At 50.8% G+C, this 19309-nt stretch overlaps 2 long non-coding RNA genes across 3 annotated transcripts; both read left to right on the top strand.

Annotated features, from left to right (window-relative positions):
* Positions 1 to 2800: 2800 nt before the first annotated feature.
* LOC131396334 (uncharacterized) lies at positions 2801 to 17553 on the top strand. 2 transcript variants are annotated; one of them, XR_009216465.1, is made up of 10 exons: positions 2801 to 3898; positions 4879 to 5000; positions 12051 to 12365; positions 12536 to 12595; positions 13127 to 13818; positions 14319 to 14387; positions 14513 to 15959; positions 16366 to 16440; positions 17040 to 17072; positions 17431 to 17553. It is a non-coding gene; the product is annotated as an uncharacterized LOC131396334 (long non-coding RNA). The 2 variants fall into 2 exon arrangements; XR_009216464.1 differs by lacking the exon at positions 2801 to 3898 and adding an exon at positions 4372 to 4629.
* Positions 17554 to 17774: 221 nt separating this feature from the next.
* LOC131396387 (uncharacterized) lies at positions 17775 to 18495 on the top strand. Its single transcript, XR_009216477.1, has 2 exons — positions 17775 to 17851; positions 18190 to 18495. It is a non-coding gene; the product is annotated as an uncharacterized LOC131396387 (long non-coding RNA).
* Positions 18496 to 19309: the final 814 nt, after the last annotated feature.

The following is a 19309-nucleotide window of genomic DNA, read 5'->3' as shown; positions in this document are numbered from 1 at the left end:
TTGATTATTCATGATCCTTGTGGCCTTCCATTGGTATCTGCAAATTTGAGGAAGTAGGCACCTTTTCCACTCTTTACAGACTGGCTTTAGCAAACCAAAGCCTTCACAGTCAGCCCATCTAAGGCTTGGACAGCCCTAGATGGACAGCCTAGTCCTTGGACAGCCTGGTACTGGTGTAAGTGGAAAGCTTGGGTCCATGGTATTGTGTCTGGCCCTGGGCACAGCTGGGACCCTGAGTTCATGAGTAGCTCCACTGGATCCTGGTTTGGCAGGTCCTGATTGAGAGCCTGCGACCACAGGAGTCATCCAGGGCCATGGGAGTTGGCCAGCGCTGGGATGAGCTGAGAGTCTTGGCTTACAGGAGCCTGCCAGGAGGCTGGTGCCATGAGAGCTGCTTGTGCTGGGGTAGGCCAGAGTCTGGATTCCTGGGAACCTGCTGGGAGCCTGGGGCCACAGGAGCTGCCTGAGGCTGCAGGAGCCAGCAGGCACTGGGTCAAGATGGAAGCCTGGGTTCATGGGAGCATGCTGGTACCTGGTGCCATGGGAGCTGCCTGGGGCCGCCTGAGTCAGCAAGCACCTGGGTGAGCAGGGGGCCTGGTTTTCTGGGAGCCTGCCAGGAGCCTGGTTCCATGAGAGCTGTCTACAGCTGCTGGAACTGGCAAGTGGTGTGGTGAGCCATGGGCCTGAGTTCCCAGTAGCCCCCAGGGAGCCTGGTACCATGGAATCTGCCTGAGGTTGCAGGAGCTGGTAAGTGCTGAAGTGACCTGGGGTCCTGGGTTTATGGGAGCCCACTGGGTGCCCTGTTACAGAAGCTGCCTGTAGCTGTGGGTGTTGCCTGTGGCTGCCTGGAGTAGGCAGGAACTTGGGTGAGCCAGGGTCTGGATTCACCAGAGCCCACCAGGAACCTGGATCCAAGGACACCACTTGGGGTCACAGGAGCCACCTTGGGCTGTTGAAGATGGCAGCCCCTAGGCTGAGATGGGGTGCTGGGTTCCCGGGAGCCAGGTGTCAAGGGTGCTGCTTGGGGCCACCAGAGCTGGCATGCTCCAGGGTGAGCCAGGGGCCTGGATTTGCAGAAGCCTGCAGGGAGCCAGCTAGGTCCACGGGAGTCAGCCTGGCGCTGGGGCAGGCTGGCTCAGGGTCCTTTGTTCAAGTTGGGCATTCACTTTACTCTCCTCTCGTTGGGAGGTGTTTGATTACTGATTCAGTCTGCTTTTTTGTTACTGGTCTGTTCAAGATTGCTGTTTCTTCCTGATTTAGCCTTTATAGGTTGTTTCTAGGAATTTATCTATTTTGTCTAGGTTACCCAATTTGTGAGTGTACAGTAGTTCAGAATAGTCTCTTCTGATCTTTATCTTTCTGAAGCATCGGTTGTAATGCCTCCTCTTTCATTTCTGATTTACTTTCTTTGAGTCTTCTCTCTTTTTTCCTCGATTTTCTATCTAAGAGTTTGTCAATTTTATTTTTTCAAAAAATCAACTCTTTTATTGATCTTTCATAACGTCTTTCATTTTTTCCCACTCTCGTCTTGGTGACTTCCATCCTTCTGCTAACTTTGGGTTTCATTTTTTCTTTTTCTAATGCTGTGTATTGTAAGTCAGGTTGTTTCTTTGACATCTTTATTGTCTTATAATGTACAAATTTATCACTATAAACTTTCCTCTTAGTACTACTTTTGCTGCCTCCTATAAGTTTTGGTGTGTTTATTGTTTCTTTTTGTATGTTTTGAGCTATTTTCTAATTTTCCTTTTGATTTCTTCTTTGATCTACTTTTAAGTTTAAGAGTTTTTTGTTGAACTTCCACGTATTATGAATGTTCTTGTTTTCTTTCTGTTATTGACTTCTTGTTTCATGCCATTCTGTTTGGAAAAGATACTTGGTATTATTTCAGTTTTCTTAATCTTTCTCGTTAAGACTTGTTTTGTGACCTAACACGTGATCTGTTCTGGAAAATAGTCCATGTGCCCTTGAGAAGAGAGTGCATTTTGTTGCTGTTCGGTAAAATGTTCTGTGTATGTGTGATAGGTCCATTAATGTTTTCATGTCTGCTGGTTCCTGATTTTCTGTCTGGATACTCTATCCATTGTTAAAAGTGGGGTATAGAAGTCTCCTACTATTGGCAAGTTATATAACTGAGAAGACTCTAATATTGAGAGTATATAAATATCTCTTGGAACTCAATTATAAAAAACAAAGTCAATGAAAATGGATAACCAACTGGAATAGACATGTCTCCAGGAGAAACACAGATGGCCAATAAGCACTAGGCAGATACTCAGTATCTTAAATTATTAAGAAAATACAAATTCAAAGCACAGTGTGATGCTATTTCATGCTCAAAATGAAGGCTATACTCAACATAATGGAAAATAACAAGTGTTGGTAAAGATGTGGAGAAAGGGAAACGTACATACATTACTGGTGGGAGAGTAAAATGATGCAGTCACTGCAGAAAACAGCTTGGCATTTTTTAAAATCTTAAACCTAGAATTACCATTGTCCTGGAGAGTCACATGGTAGGTATGTCCAAAAGAGCACTGGAAACATATGTTCAAAGAAAAACTTGTCCATGGACATTCAAAGCAACATTTTTCACAATGGTCCAAAAGTGGAACAAACCCAAATTTCTATCCAGTTATGACTGCATAAACCAAATGTGCCCTATTCATAATATAGGACATTATAGAGCCATAAAAAGGAATAAGCTACGGCTACATGCTCGGCCTTCGATGAACCTTGAAACATGTGTGCTCACTGAGCTGTCCACAAAGGCCACAGATAGCATGATGCTGTTTGAATGAACTGTCCAGAATCGACAAATCCATAGGGGGAGAAAACAGATGAGTTGTTTCCATGGGCTTGGTTTAGGAGAAAATAGAGTGTGAATGAGTGTGGGTTTGTTTGAGGGTGTTGAAAATGTTCTGGAATTAGATAGTGGTGACATAATCATTGTACTAAAAGCCACTGAACTGTATACTTTAAAATGCTTACAATGGTGTATTTTGTGTTAAGCAAATTTTCCTCCATAAAAACTTTGAATTTTTTAAATTAATCAGGGTATAGATTAATTTTAATTTAGTTAATTTTAAGTTGGGATGTTTAATAAGGGTAATTAATGAATTTATTAGGGGTAGGGCAGGTTGTAGCCAAGAGAGTAAACACCTGATGAGGGCTATAGTAACAAATCCTATAATTATACAAGCAACAGTCTAAAATCCAGTCCGTTTCCATTGTCCCCAACTTGGAGAGACCAGCCATGAAAGTAGGTCAGTGATCTTGGGGGCCTTGGGTATCTGTTCAAAGATTTGGGTAATATTATGCAATATTTTAACCTCTTGGGCCATCTGGTGGAAGTAGGTTTGAACTTGTGAGTTGATGTACATTCAGCAAGTGGTTCTAGGAAAGGCACAAACCCCTCCTTCCTTGGCCGGTATAGACAGTCTAGGGCCAGGCTATTTTCTAAAACCATTTAGGCAAGAGACTCATGAGGCTGTTGCACAAGGGCTAGGATGGGGTCTTAGGGAGTTGTTGTCCATGTTGGGTTAAGGTTTTTGGTACTTCTTGGTTGCCTCAGTTACCTGATTTTGTGTGGGTAGGGCCACCGTGCCTGTGCCCAGTCCAGTCAGTCAGTCCTAGTGGAACTGAACACCCAGTGCTATAGCACTGACAGTGTCTCTGTGGGTTGGTGGTAGCCAGTCAGGGCAGGAAACTCAGGGGACCTGTGACCTGAGGGAAGCAGGCTGAGAGAGAGACAATGATTCATTGCAGAATATAGTCTGGAGAAAGCTGCTCAGAGGGGAGAGAGAAGCTCATTGGTTGTGAGCCTTGTGATATCAGGCCACACTAAAAGCCGAAAGTGGATGCTCCTGGTGTGAAATATTCGTTAGGGCTCTTGGAGGTAAGACCAGTAATTTGCATCCATTCACTGGTTACCTGTGCTATATGATTTCAGGGGTTATGGTTAAAGTGTTTGTGGGCCAAGAGCTGTTTGGGCCTGGGCACAAAATCCCCAAGGTGGCCTCGAAGGCTACGCCAAAATGACCCCTCAAGGAGCAGTTGGGGCAGAAAGTGGGTGGAGCATTTTGAAGGAAGCCTGGGGCAAAGATGATGTTGTTCGATGGAGTTGGCTACAACTGAGTGTCTCCATAGGGTAAATCCTTGAGCTGGGGTACAATAGGTGATGGGAGGCCAAGTGACAGACCCTGCAACTCTTGATTCCCAGTGCACGGGCAGACTTCTCAGCCCATTGGACATAAATGGTGGTGGTGTTTGTGAATCATCTTGATGGCAGTGTGGAAAGTATAGGGGACGTGTGGTGGGAGATGTCATGATAGTGTCGGGAGGAGCTGTGTGTGAGATTGTGGTGTTGAGGGGGAAGGACTGGAGGCAGGTGCAGTGGGTATGTGACCAACAATGGTCAGTAAAGGAACAGCCAGGGTGTAACTGGAGAAAGCAGGGACCAGCAGAAGTCATGTGTTTAAAACAAGACACCAAGCCCAAATGGAGCCACTTAGGCTGAGCCACTTAGGCTAAGCCCCACGTCAACAAGCCAAGACTTAATTAGACTTTTGGCCCCGCCAGGAATGGAATCTTAAACCAGTCAATCGAGAATCACCTGATGAGCAGCAGGTAGGTCATCTTCCTGATAGAGACCTGCCATCCCCTAAAGGAAGGTAGCCTTGCAGTAACCAAGTGGCTTTTTTGTCTAGTATAACTTCCTTGTTCCTGCTCCCTTCTGCCTATAAAAGTCCTTCATTTTGTACAACTCCTTGGAGCTCTTTTCTCTCTGCTAGACTGGATGCTGCCTGCTTCATGAATTGTTGAATAAAGCCAATAAAATGTTTAAAATTTACTCAGTTTTATTTTGTTTTGTACCAGTTTGGTGGCGGCAGTGGGATCCAAAGGAGACATCTGATGGCTTCGGGGATGAGAAACACAGGCATTGGTACCCGCAAAACCTTTGAGTTCCCCATCTTTTTTGCCGTTTCTGAGGGCCGTGGGTAAGTTCCTCTCGGATCTGAGATCCACTCTCTTTGCGTTGAGTTCCCAATCTAACTGGCTTTCCAGTCCAGGGTCAGTGGGTCAGTCTAGACTGACAGGATGCTCTAAGAGAGCATCAGTCTTAGCCCTTGGCTAGTCCGCAGTGCCAGGCACAGGCTTGGTGGGTCAGCTTGAGCTGGCAGATAGTTCTACCAGGAACCCGAGTCCCTGGCCCTTGGTTAGTCCACAGTCCCCGTTTGTTGGGGTCTGCTGGTTGAGTCTGCAGTCCCCACGTGTTAGTGTCTGCTGCTTCAGTCCATGGTTCTTGCTAACGGAGAAGAGTGGAAGAAATGTGTGCTCCATGCACACCCAGTCCTTGAAAACTTCCCATGTGCATTTTACATGCCTTTTGCCCTCTGTTGACTGTCGATGGGTTCTAAGGAAATAGTGAAGGCACAGTGAAGAGCAGTTGTGGGTTTCTGCACAACTATCTTGAGGAGTGCCGCCCCCTCAACCTGAACAGCCACCCGGCACTACTAGAAATGAAAGACATCCCCTCACCGTGGATTGGAAGACTCCTTATTGTGACAGTGTCAACATTATCCAAAGAGATCAACAAATGCAGTGCAGTCCTTATCAAAATCCCAAGGACGTTTTGTGCTGAAAAAACAACGAAACCCACCATAAGATTCTTATGGAATCTCAAGGAAGCCCAGATACAGAAAACAATCTTGAAAGGAGGTAGTAAGTCAGAGGACTCATTCTTCCTGATCGAAAACTTACTACAAATCTACCGTATCAAAACAGCATTGTCATGGCATAAAGACAGACATATTGACCAATGGAAACAGAATTGAGAGCCCAGAAATTAACCCTCACCCATGTGATCAAATGATGTTTGACAAGGGTGCCAAGATTATTCAATGGGGAAAAGTCTTTTCAACAAGTTGTGCTGGAAAAAGTGGATATCTACATGCAAAAGAATAATCTTGGACACTTACCTAACACTGTATACAAAACTTGATTCCCAGTGAATCAAAGACCTAAAGGTAAGAGCTAACACTATAATACTCTTAGAAGAAAACATAAGACAAAACTTGACAAAATAGGATTTGGTAATGATTTCATGGATATGACACCCAAGGAGCAGGCAATAATATAAGAAAATACACACGCTGGACTTCATGAATATTAAAAAGTTTTGTGCTTCAAAAGTCATTATCAACAGAGTAAAAGCACAGCCCACAAGATGGGAGATCATATGTGCAAACCATGTATCTGACAAGGGTTTAATATCCGGAATAGATAGAGGACTCCTAAACTCAACAACAAAAAACAAACAACCCAAATCAAAATTGAACAAGTACGTGAATAGACATTTCCTCAAAGAAGATCTGCAAATGACCAATAAGCATATAAAAAGATGCTCAACATCAGTAATCATTAGGGAAATGTAAATCGGAAACATAGTGAGAGACCACCTCACATTCATTAGGATGGCATCTATCAAAAAAAAAAAAAGAAGAAAAAGACTAGAACCAGTGTTGGCCAAGATGTGGAAAAGTAGGAACCCTTGTGCACTGTGGTGGGAATATATAATATATAGTTGCTGTAGAAATCTGTATAACAATTCCTAAAAAAAATTAAAAATATAATTATATACGACCCAGCAATTCCACTTCTGGGTATATACCCCACCAAAGAGTAGAAAGCATGTTTTCAAAGACTTATTTCAACACCCATATTCACAGCATCATTATTCATAATAGCTAAAACATGGAAGCCACCCAAGTATTGTAACCGAGGAAGGGCTCGCTGCCAAAACACCTCTTAAGCCAACCATGGGATACCCACTCTTGTAGAAGAGAAAAAGCTTTATTACGAGGTTGACCAGCAAGGAGACAGGAGACAAAGGTTAAATTGTTCTCCCCAGTGGGCTGTTGAAAAAGGCTTTTTAAGGGCAAAGGAGCAGGTGCAGGAAGGTTGGGGGCAGTCCTACGTATTTTGTGCAAGTGCAGAAGATTTTCATGTTCTGTCATACATCCCATGTTCAAAGGACGGTGTTCTTAACACGATCGGCAGGGGAGTTCTTGGTCCCCCAGGTCATTCTCCAGTCACTTGTGCACTCGTGGTTTGAGTCTTGCCAACCATCTTGTAGTCTCACTGGCTCAAAGCGGTTGAAACTTGCTCAAGGAGGAAAAACGGAGTTTCTGAAAAACAACTCACGGCCTAAGATTACATCCTTAGTAAATATCACTTAGCTTAAGAAAGTAGTCTCCACGGGACTGTTGATAAAAATCTGGCTGGGGCAGCATTTTATTTTGGGCTTGGTTTTGGGCCCAGCTATGGTATCTGTCCAGGGATGTTTGGATGAGCAAAGTGTGGAATATACATGCAATGGCATATTATTCATTGTTAACAAAGGAAGGAAATTCTAAGATATGGCACACCATGAATGAACCTTCAGGATATTACTCTAAATGAAATAAGCCAGTCACAAAAATACAACCTTGTGTGATTTCCCTTCTGTGAGGTTCCTGAAATCGCTAGATTCAGAGAGACAGAAAGTAGAATGGTATTTGCCAGAGGCTGGGGGGAGGAGGAATGGGGGGTTATTCATGAATGGGTATAGAGTTTCAGTTTTGAGGGATGAGAAGAGTTCTGAAGATGGATCGTGGTGATGATTGCATAGCCATATTAATGTCTTCAATACACTTAAAGCATACTTAATGTATCGATGGGGCTGATGACTTGTCCTGGCCGAGCACATGCTTGTGCTGTTGCACATCTTACCCCTCACTGTACAGTTGGGAAACTGGCCCAGAAAGAGGCAAGTACTATCCCAGACCCTAGGAGGTGGTCAGTGTCTCGAAGACTAGAGAGAGCGCCAGCTTCCTTGGCCAAGGCTACGCCCCTTCCCTCAGGTTTCCTTTGGCAATGAGAGGCATTAAGATCCTAGAGGATTGCTGCCCACCCCTTTCCATATGGGGTCATTTTCCTCTCCTCATCATCGCATGTGCACAGGCACCCCCACTCTCACTGACTTCTCATGTGGGGACCAGAGAGGTGCAGTCGAGAAAGAGCCGACACCGAGGAAGTGACAAGAGGCAGGAGTGAGAGAGGTTAGAGACAGCTCTCCCACGGGGAGTAGCATCTGTTCTCCTAGATACATGCCCAGGGGCCCAGAGATGGGCAGAGGAATCCCTAAGGTTTCTAGGTTTCTACCTGTTCCAGACCCATCCGTGGCCCAGCCTGGGGAGCACAGGACTGGGGTCCTGCAGTCCACCTCTGTGGGCACCCAGAACTGTGATGAGCCCATCCTCCCCTTGTGTAGGCATTGGGAACAGGACAGAAGACCTCAGTGAGGGTCCTCCTGTATAAAGTGGAGTGCATCCAGCGGGTGATTCCAAAGGTTTCATGTGCTCACAACGTGTCTGTTGGATTAGGTTCTCTGTTGATGACCTACTGTGCTCTGAAATGCTGAGAAAATGCTTTCCAGCCCCTGGAGATCCTTTAGAACTGAGGAGGCTAGGGGACTTGGGTAGATGAGAACTGAGGATAAGGAAGAAGATTCCAGAGCACTGGACAGCAAGTCCAGAGTCCAGGGAGAAGACTAATCCTTGTGGGACCCTCGGGGTCCTCATCTGGAGGCGGGGTAGTCATTGTCCTGGTTGAGGTTGGATGCCTCAGGACTGAAGAGGACACCTGGTGGAGGACAGCAAGATGGAGGGAAAGGTAGGCTCCCGAGATTCCTCCCACTCCCTCGAAGCCGGCAGGTCCTGCTCCTTTACTCCTGGGACCTTGGAGAGCCTCTGCCTTGAGGACACCCTAAGAAAGTTTCCTTTCTGTTTGGTGGAGTTTTGGCGAGGGCTGCAGCACTAGTGCTGGCCACCAGGGGGCGGGCAGCCTCTTGTGTCAGTGGTGGCCAGTGTGTTTTTGTTTTTATTTTTTTCAGTTGTATTGAGATATAACTGATAATACAGCACTATGCAAGTTAACATGGCTGTGTGGTATATTTGAAAGTTGCTAAGAGAGTAGATCCTAAAACTTCTCATCCCCAGGAAAAAATCCTTTTATTTCTGTTTGGTGATGGATGTTAACTAAACTTATTTTGGTAACCATTACATAATATATATATATCAAGTCATTCTGCTGTGAACCTAGAATTTACATGGTGTCCACTGAATTGTGCTTGATGTCCTGGAGTAGTGAAGAGTCAAGCAGAGGTCTTTCTGGCTGTGCCCCTGCCTCAGAAACAACTTGTACCTCCTATTACTAGTGCTCATCTCCACAATCAAAGTTGGTCAGAAGCAGGGGGAGGGGTGCAACATCTTCCCATATACTCATTCAGCAGCTGTGCAATGAGCCCTCATCCTGTGCCAGGTGCCCTGGTGGGCCAAAGTGCAGGATGAAAATGGCCAAGTGGTCCCTGACTTCCAGGAGCTCACAGTCTAGAGTGGAAATGGACAAAAGCAAAGACATGAGAAAGAAAAGAGCAAGTGCTGTAGAGAACACAGCAGGGGGCTGTGAGGGAGGACTGGGCGTCACTGGATAGGAGGGTCTGAAAGGCCTCACTAGGGTGACATTTGCTGGGACCAGAATGACAAGAGGGAGGCAGACCTGCACGACTCTGGGAGCAGTGAGTCAGGGGTATGGCACCACTGGTCCTGAGTCTCACAGGCAGAAGTGAGTTTGGCCAGAGGAGGTTAGAACGGTGGGCAGTGCAGCTGGAGGGAGGCTGGGAGGAGAGAACAGGAGCTGGAGTGGAAGGTAGGACCAGGGCCTGGTAGGCTGTGTCAGCTACCTTTCCCTCTCTGACTTCATTGCCCCAACCTTGCATTTCAAAACTACAAATGTTGACTGTCTCACAATTTGTGTGGATCAGCAATCAGGCACGTTTTAGCTGGGTGCCTCTGCCTCAATGAGTTTAACAGGTTGGGGCTGTGGCCTCAGCTGAGGTTCAACGGGGGGAAGACTGGCCCCCAAGTTCACTCTCAGCCTTCAGGGTTCAGTTTGGACTGAGAGCCTGAGTTTCTTTCTGTCTGTTGGCCTGGGCACTCCCATGCTTCTCTCCTCGATGGGCCTCCACATTGGGCGGCTCCAAAACACTGGTATTTGATTCCTCAGATCCAGGGATTCAACAGAGTGAGAGAGAGAGAGAGGGAACATGAGAGAGGGAGTAAGAGAAAGTGAGAGACTTTTTTAGTTAAAATTTAGAGAAGACATCCCATCAGTTTGGCTGTTATTATGTTCAGAAGCCAGTTACTAACCACTTAGTAGTTCCACTGGGATGGCTATACCATGGGTGGGGCTTACTGGGTACCACTGTGGAGGCTGCCCACCTCATGAGCCAAGATGAGGCACTTGGGTCTCATACTACATAAAGCAGCAAACAATTGAATGATTTTATGCCACAGGATGGCAATATCTGAATTTCCATTAGTTTCAACCTCCTCATGATGCTGACCTGAAAATGAGGCCAAGTTGGAAGTGACTGTTCCAATATCACATTCCTGGAACCCAAGCCTGTTTTGAGTGGTGTTCTGGGCTACATCCCACCCCTCCTTGTTATTCTTCTATCTCTAAGTTTCTGCCTTAGGTACATGTGACACCAGCCCCCAAGGGTAATAGATATTATCTCATATACACCAGGGGACACCCGTAGGAAGTAGATTTTAGCCTGATCCCCATGGTGCTGGTTTGGAGACTGGGGAGGACCTGAGAGGCACAGGGACTTTCCCAGGATGCAGAACTGGTAAGAAAAAGGAGGTCTGCATTCATCTCTGTCTCCTCAAAGCTAGGATCCTAGTGAGGTTTCCAGGGAGCTGTGGCTAGGGCTGTGTGGGCTCCTTGTGTACAGTTCAGGAGATGACATGGGGGAGGAGGGTGAGCAGCCTGGGGGCAGGGGGCAGCTCTGGGCAAGTCTGATTGAGAGAAGGGGCCCAGGTAATCTTGAAAAATGACCTCACTGCTTTGGTCATAGACCTCAACAGATCTTAGAACTCTGGTAACCAGGCACCCACAGCCCCCCATCCAGCTCACTTGATTGGAGACAGTCAACAGGCAAAGATGTGTTTTTGTTGTTTCCCAACTTTTGGAGGATCTGGGCTCCAAAAAGCCCAGAAAGAGAATCTTTTTGGTCGTTCCAGACGTTGTCTCAGCCCTCATCCCCAACGCCTCTGGGTGTCCGGCAGGAGGCAGCGAAAGGAAACATGAGGCAGCCCAGGAAAGGCTAGTGCAGGCCGGGCACAACTGTGATCCCACCTCATCAGCCCCACACCCCTTGCCGCTCTTTGTGTGTGTGTGCATATGTCTACATGGAGGGGGAAAGGCAAGGCATGAGGGGCGGGTCATTCCTGGCCAGGAGCTGGTTGTTAGGTGTCGGAAGCCTAGTGCATCTGTCATGTTCATACCCCAGGTCATGGCTGGCAGCGTACGAAGGTGAGCTCCTCTACTCGTATGTTACCGAGCCCTAGAGGTTTCATCTCCTTCCCTCCCTGACCACAGTTCTTTGCAGGGATGCCCCTCTGTGCCTGAACTGAGGAGCAGACTTTCTCTTGGGGGTTGGCCCCAGTGGCAGTGTGCAGCCAGCCCCTGATTCCTTCTGGCCCAGCTCCCGGGCAGCCTGTGCAGAACTCCACTCAGGAGGTTTTCGAGGAGCTGCCCGATGGTTTCACCTCCACCAACTCACTAGGCAAGGGGCGGGTGCACGAGGCCACCAACTCCATCCAGTGCTGCTCTGAGATGAGAGCAGGAGCAGAGGGTCTCCAACTCAAGACCTTGAGAGTACAGGGTTGGACCAGAACTAGGGCGGGACCAGACAGGGGCTGTCCCTTTTTCAAGCTAAAGGGGATGTACATGCAGGTCTCCTTACCTGGTTCAGAGCTGAGCTGCCGTGACCCTCTTACCCTTGCCTGGTGTGAGCTTCTGGAGGCCACTGAGGCAGAGCCAGAGGGTAAAGGGGACTGCAGGCTGGCTATTCCTGGAAGGGAGTGGGATCTTTCCTGTGTTTAGAAGGACACATGGAAAGTCAGCTATGTGGGTGAACCTTTCTCTTTATCCCGCTCCAGCGCCAGCTGCAGAGCTCCAGCCAGCGGCAGAAGCAGAGCAATGAGCAGTGGTGGAGGTAGAGCTGGCTCCAGCTCTGTTGACATCACCCCTTCTAGCACTGGAGCCAGCATTCCCTCCATCAGCAGTGTTGGAGCTGGAGCAAGGGCCGACATCGACTCCAGCAGGAGTGGGAGCTGCTGAGCTGGAGTCACCTGGACCATCATTTCTAGTGGGAAGCCCATCTCCACCTGTGGCCGTTAAGGAGTGTGAAGAAGCCTAACCTCATGGCCTTCCCTCCTAAGCTGGTGGTGGAGCAGTTGACCGTGATGGATGCGGTGAGCAGCTGGGCTCTCAGGTGGGGTGGGGCAGGCCTTCCATCCGCCATCGTTGCCCCAGGCCTGATCTGCACTCCTATGATCTGGGCCCAAATCCCGGCTCCACCCCTTACCAACCGTACGACCTGGGCAACTTTCTGAACACCTGATCTTTTGCTGTCCACCTGCAGACCGTAGAGGTGGACACTAACAGGACCTGCTGCACAAAGTGGCTGTGCCGGCTCCATGAGGTAGAAGAGATGGAAAGCTGGGCGAGGCCTGGCCCATCGTGGCGGAGGGGACCTCACTGTGTACAGCCAGGTCCCTGGTGGCCCAACCATCTGCTCAGGAGACTCAACAGCCTCAGGACTTATTAGACACCTGATGTGTACTTAACTACAAGGGAGACAGACAAGGCCCGTGGTTGTAGCTGCCACAGGGGAATGTGCATCAGAATGGGGAGTGAGACCAGAGCGGGCATCAGGGTGGTGGAAGATGCCCCCTTGGCATGAGCAGAGTTGAGCCACCGTCTGGAGCTTGGAGTTAGCCAGGGCTGGTGCAATGCCCCTCTCCCTTCCCTGCCCGTATTGGGTCCTGGGTCATCCTGTGCTAGGTGCCCTCAGTGGACAGAGAAGAAAACCCAGGGACTCTCACAAGGCTCAGGCCACATCCTGAGCTTCCTGAGCTCCAGCTCTAAACTGTGACCCCTTGTGGGACTTCGGGGGCTGTGGACACAGAGCTGGGGTGTGGCATGGCTGGGTGACACTCCCTCTGTTCCCCAGGAGCTCTTCCAGTAGGTGGTGCCCTCTCAGTGCCTGGGCTCCACCTGGGGCACGAGGAACAAGCCCGGCAATGAGCACCTGGCACACACCGTTCAGGCCACCATCAACCACTTCAGAAGGGTGGCCAGCCTCGTTGTCACCACCTGCCTCGGGGACCCGAGCATGGTGGCCCAGGACAGGGCGAGGGTTGTGGAGCGCTGGGTCCAGGTGGCCCAGGTATGCTGCAGGAGGCCCAGTGGAGCCCCTCTCTGGAGCCTTGGGAACTGCTTCTCCACCTTTATTAGCTCCCAGGATTGAAGTGTGTGGTCTAAGCCCCTGCACAGTCCCTAGGCCCTTCCTGCCAGGGGCCCGCTGACCTTGACTCCAGGTCCAGTGGGAGGATGCTCACTTCCTATCTGGCTCCTTCCCTGGGTTGAGCTAAAATTCTCCTCCCTGTGAGTGTTATTCTCTGGGTCCTAAATGAGCCCTTCTGGGGCTCCCTGATCATCTGTCTCATCCAGGAGGGGAGATTTAAATAGAAGGGGACCGAAGCTAGAGCAAGCAGGGCTCCAGCGCCCCACCTCACAGCTCATTCTCTTCCCTTCCCCAGGAGTGCGAGATCCTGAAGAACTTCTCCTCGCCCCGCACTGTCATCTCTGCTCTGCGGAAAACCTCCACAAGCCACCTGAAGAACACATGGGGGAAGTTTCCTGGTGGGTAGGCCCCTCTCCATAGGAGGACCAGGGTGGGTGGGGGATCTCCCATATGTCTGCCATTGTCCCCTCAGTCACCTGGGAACTCCTGGGAGGCAGCAAATGCTGGGGACAGGGCCTGGGCCTCAGCGGGGACTCTCTAAGCCTCCTGGTTTCCTTAGTGTACTACTTCTGCTTCAGGACTAGGTTATCCCTAAGTGTCAGGTACTGAGTTGAGCCAAATTAGAGATTTTCAAATGTTTATAGCAACAGAACTCTACGCCCAGATGAAACTCAAAGTGGTCAAAACAGAGCTGCTCTGTAGGGCTGGGGAGTGGAGACCCCAGTGACCAACAGGAGAGCCCCCTCCCGGTCCCACTAGACCATAGTGTTCAGAGGAGCCCAGTGAGAACACTCCTCCAGGCAGGTTGAATCTCTCGGGTTTGCAAAGAAAAGGGATTTGCACTCAGACCCCTCACATTATTCCTAAATTTATCCTTCCCTCTTTCCCCTCCCCTCAGGGAGAGCTCTGAAAACTTAAGGAGCTCTATAGCCAAGACGAGTCCTTGAGCAGCGAACTGATGACCAAGGTAGAGTGGAGGCTGGGGGTCTGGAAAGAGAGGAGGGGCCGGGGGGGAGGGGGACTGGGCAGGCTGTGGTTTTGATAGTTTCTCACTTGAACTTTCTCTGAAACATTCCTGTCTGTCTTGTCCAGGTTAACAAGCAGAGGGATCTGTTAGGCCCATGGGCAGGTGGGGTGCCATTTTTGGGCAGGAGGCCCTAGTCATGGGACACAGTGGTGTTGGCTGGGCTGTTCCAGGACGAGTTGCCGAGCTGGTGCCATCAGCAGGTCTTTGGCTTCCATGCACGTCCATCCTGCTGGATGTAGCTTTTTCCAGGCTGTTGAGTGGTTGGGGTGGGTTTAGCCCTCAGCCTAAACCTGTCCTCAGGAAGCCAGGCCCCTGTTGTTCCTTCTGTCTTCACCACGTCTTCAAGGGGGGCACCCTGCCTGCCCCAGGGATGGGCACGGCAGGGGATTCCCATGGCCCAGGTGGACAAACAGGCTGCTCATCCTTGGGTTTGAACGGCTGCACCAGAGACAGATGTGTGTGCATTCTGGGACTCCCCACTGGACCCCTAGAGCAGTCACTCGAGTCAACCACAGGAGTCTCACCTGAGTGCCTGGTTGGCAATGGCATATGCCCCCGGTGGCTTATGAGAAGCATCTAAGCAACTGATGGATTCTTAGTGATCCTGCTGAAAGGACGTTAGGAGTTTCATGCAAACGAGGAAGCAAAGCATCCTGTCACCACCTTCCCTGTGGATCAGAGGTGGCACCTTGGGGGTCCAGTTCCTGAGTGGATACAGAAAGAGTTCAATGCAGGGGAATGTCCTGAGGAGTTGCTTGTCTGTCCCAGCCTGGGGGCCAGACACTCCATGGGACTGGAGTAGGCAAGAGCCACTCAACTGGACTCCCAAGACACCCCGTCCTCTCCATCCATGGCTCGGCCCAGGACCACGCTTTGAGAGCTCAGGGGACAGAACTGTTGTCAGTGGTGGGGCTGGGGGTTAGGTGAGGACGGTGAAACAGGGCCTCTGGCTGGGAGGGGCAAGTGGCTTCTTCTCTGTGGCCCCTGAGCAACTCACTGCCGCTGTTTGGGCCTCTGTCTCCTCATCAGGGAAACGGAGGGATGGTGATTCTGTGGTGCAGGCCTCACAGGGTGGAGTTGAGGTAAGAGGGAGGAAAGGAATGTGGGAGCTTTCTGCCTGCTCCACCTGGAGGGGTGAGGGCCAGAACAATGATGACAGTCATGTGACACTGAGTCCTCAGGAGAACCTGTGAGGTAGCTGGAGTTCTCACACTTTCCAGATGAGGAAACAGGCTCGGGGAGGCCAGGCCACAGGTCCAAGCTCACACCCAGAGTGAGAGTTGGAGCTGGGCTTGTTCTAGAATCACAACATCTTAGAGGATGGAGTGGCATTGGTACCAGTTGCCTCGAGTCAGATGTCCAGGGTCAGAGACCAGTGGTGCTGGAGAGAAATGGGGTGAGGGGAGTATGGCCTCGCTGACACGGTCCTCGACCCTGGCAGGAGGGGCCCTCCACGTTTGCCCCCCGGAGATCATCCCCCAGAGAGTGCAGGAGAAGCAGCAGCAGCAGCAGGTGAGTGTGCCTGTGGGGGAGGGGCTCTGCCCTCCCAGCTGGAGGCCTCAAATCAAGAGAGGAGGGCCCTTCCTCCTGGTGCCACAGTGCCTGAATCCCCCAGTAGAAGTGACCAGGAGGGGGGCCTGGAAGATCTGGTGCAGGGTGGGTTGTTGTGGGGAGGGCCAGGGACCGCATACCCTGTGATTTGCCAGAAGCCAGCCCTGGGAGGTGAGGAGGAGGAGTGTGGTGTTCTTGGGGTGTGAAGGGAGGAGGAATTGAGGGGAGGCTGCTGAGGGTCCTAGGCTGCTCCTCGTGGGAACCTTGGGGTGGGCCAGGAGGCTGAGGGTGAGGACTTTTCAGGGGAGGGTCTGCAGGGGGTCGACTTGAGAGCAAGGGCTCATCCCACCTGATCCCGATGTCACAGGGTGTCATCCCCAATCTTGGCACTTTCCTCGGTGACCTGCTGATGCTGCACCTGGTGATGGGTGATAATCTCGAGGTGGGTGAACCTGAGGACCAGGCACGGAGGACCAGGATCCTGAGCCTGGGGATGCAGGAGCCCCCGATCTGAGCTCTGAGTTCTCAGCACTTGACACATCTCCTCTCCTGAGAGCCTCGCAGCCGCCCCTGGGAGCTGGGGCATCAGGCCCATCTTAGGGATGAGTGAACAGAGGTTCCGCCTGAGACGCCCTTTCCTGTTCCCCAGGCTGGGGAAGCTCAGAGCTGCCTGACGGCACAGCTGCCTGAGGTTTTATCTGAGCTGGACTCAGCCTCTCCGTCCCATGCTGCCCATGGGGGAGAGAGAATTCGGGCTCCTCCAAGTCAGGCAGCACATAAGTGGCTGAGCAGTCCCCTCTGCCTGAGGCCTCAGCCTCCAAGTCTGTCATCAGAGAGGGTTGTGCTGCCAGGTCCCTCAGTCTCCCCCCATGTCCTCCTTCTCTGGAGCCCAGAGCCTGGCCTAGGTCCAAGTCCTGTTTTCTCTGCATGCCCGGCCCCCTCTGGAGACCTGGCAGTGGTGCAACATGAGAAGGGGTGGGCCTAGGGGGCTAGTCAGGCTAGGGGGCTCTGTCTGATGGACTCTGGCTGTCTGCCTTCCAGGGGAATGAAATCAACCTTGAGAAAAGGACTGAGGTGAGCAGCTGTGGCACTCCCTGCAGGGGAGGGGAAGGAGGTGGAAATCAGAGACCCTCTGGGCAAAACAGTCCCTGGCTCCACCCATTGTATCTTACATTGAGTGGAAGAGTTTGATAACAGAAGAGGGAGACCCATCCAATTGGCGGGTGGGTTGAGGGGAGGATGGCGTCAAGGAAATCTTCCTGGAGGGGGGGCTGATTATTCCCATTCTGAGAACAGGTAGAGCCTGGATGGAACTGGAGTGAAGGAGGGTTTCCAGCACTGGTCCCCTGCCCCACTCCTCACCTCCAACAAGGCCCCTGCAGCATCCCCCACCCAGGCCCTGTCTGCATCCTCTCCTTCCCTCTGGTCCCAGGAATACCGAGTCATGAGTAAGATCCTGCTGCTCCAGGTGGCTGCAAAGAATTACAACCTAGAGCCTGAGGAGCGATTTGGGTCCTGGTTCCAGGACATGGAGCTGCTCAACGAGAATGAGGGGTGAGGCCGGGCAGGAGTTGGGTGAGGGCAGGGGTGGACTCTCCCTGATGGCCAGCCCAGAGAGCCGTCTCCGTGGCCCCCCGGTCAGCCCCAGGCCTTATTACATGGCGACCTCTGGGACACCCAGACTCCAGCTGCTGGGAAGGCAGTGGGGGGACACCTGAGGTGTAGCTCCTGCTAGGCTCACAGAGTCCTCTCTGCCCTGTAGCTACAGCTTGTCCTGCCAGCTGGAGCCCCAGACCTAGTTGGCCAGCAGAATACTCAAGGCCAAGAAGAACCGGCCATCATCAAGGTCAGGGGTGAGTGAGTGTCTGGGCCGGGGCGACTGACTGCTAGGGGTTCAGTAAGGCTTCAGGCTAAGTGTGGCCTTGGGGAGTCGGATAGCTGGCACTTGGATCCCAGCTCCACTACTGAACAGTCCCGTGACTGGGGTGACTCTCTTCAGCTTCCTGAGACTCCGTTTCCCCCTCTGTGAAATAGGTGATACTAAATGATCGCTCTCCTGGCAGGGACAAATGGGGTGCTGATGGCTGACAGCACTGAGCACAGGGTCTGGAGCACCCAGTGCAGTGGTGACAGGGTGGGGGGCCATGATTCTGAGGGAGGCCCCCCAAGGTAACCCAACTCTTCTACTCAGCCCCCAGGTCCCAACCCCAAGCCCCGTACCAGTGGCCGATCACAGCCCCATCCTCAGCAGCGAGGGCACAGCTGGGAGGCTTGCGATGCACAGGGCCAGCTCCTCCCACCTGACGGGAAGGGGAACATTGTAAGCTGATTCCTGGGGCCCCCTGAAGCCCAAGAGAGAGGGGACGACCCCACCCCAGATCCCTGACTTATTTGCCCCAGCACCTAGTCACCCATTGGGGAGGGACAGTGGTTATTTGTTGTAAATAGTAAATGCCATATTTGAATATTATATTAAAGTCCTATTCCTTTTACAGCCTGGGAGTTGTGGTGTGGTTCTGTCGCTTTCTGTAGGCATGTAAGAGAGACACAGGATCTCACATTTCTCCCTGAATCAAGAACTCTTCCAGGTCATCAGCTTATTGTATGTGGGAGAAGGGAGAAGGGCCAGCCCCTTCCCTGGCTATTGGGGACACTCCCAAGTCCCCCTAACTCAGAGGACCAGTTCATTTCAGTATCATTCAGCTCCTCCAGGAGCAGACATGGCCCCCCGCCCCTTCTCTTGGGACTTAAAGGTTGAAGATACTTTCACAGGCAGATCAACAACCACTGAAATGTGGGTGTCTTTAAAATAGCACTACCCAGGACCATGTCATACCACAGGCAGGTGCTGCCTTTCTACATTCTGGAGGCACAGGGAATGTTTTCTGCTTCTCTTGTTGAGGTTTCTTTTGACCAAATATTAGGAACTTGTAGTTTTCTAGTTGAATCTCTGGAATTGCATCAGCTCTAAGTGGGGAAAACAATGTAAAAAGATCAAAAGGTGCACGTGGAGAGGACAAGGCCCAAGGAAGCTCATTTGCAAATGGACTAAAGGCAGGCAGGACTGTCCCTCCTGAGACCCCTTTCTGGGCTCCATGTTCACCCCTGACCTAGGTTAGAATCCTGCTAGGATCCTTATCCAGGACTCTGAATTCCTTTTCTTGCTTGTTTTGTATCCGGGGGGAAAGATTTGTGATGCAGCTTTAAGGCTACTGCTGGACCTCGTTCCATAAACATGACTGCTCCCTGTGAACTAGGATTCTCAGCACCCCTGCCTTCCTTATGCAATTCCCTTTAGGGCAGAAATTCCC

The sequence above is a fragment of the Diceros bicornis genome, chromosome 32, assembly GCF_020826845.1.
Source record: "Diceros bicornis minor isolate mBicDic1 chromosome 32, mDicBic1.mat.cur, whole genome shotgun sequence".
NCBI classification, from domain to species: Eukaryota; Metazoa; Chordata; class Mammalia; order Perissodactyla; family Rhinocerotidae; genus Diceros; species Diceros bicornis.
This window is presented reverse-complemented; position numbering and strand designations above follow the sequence as displayed.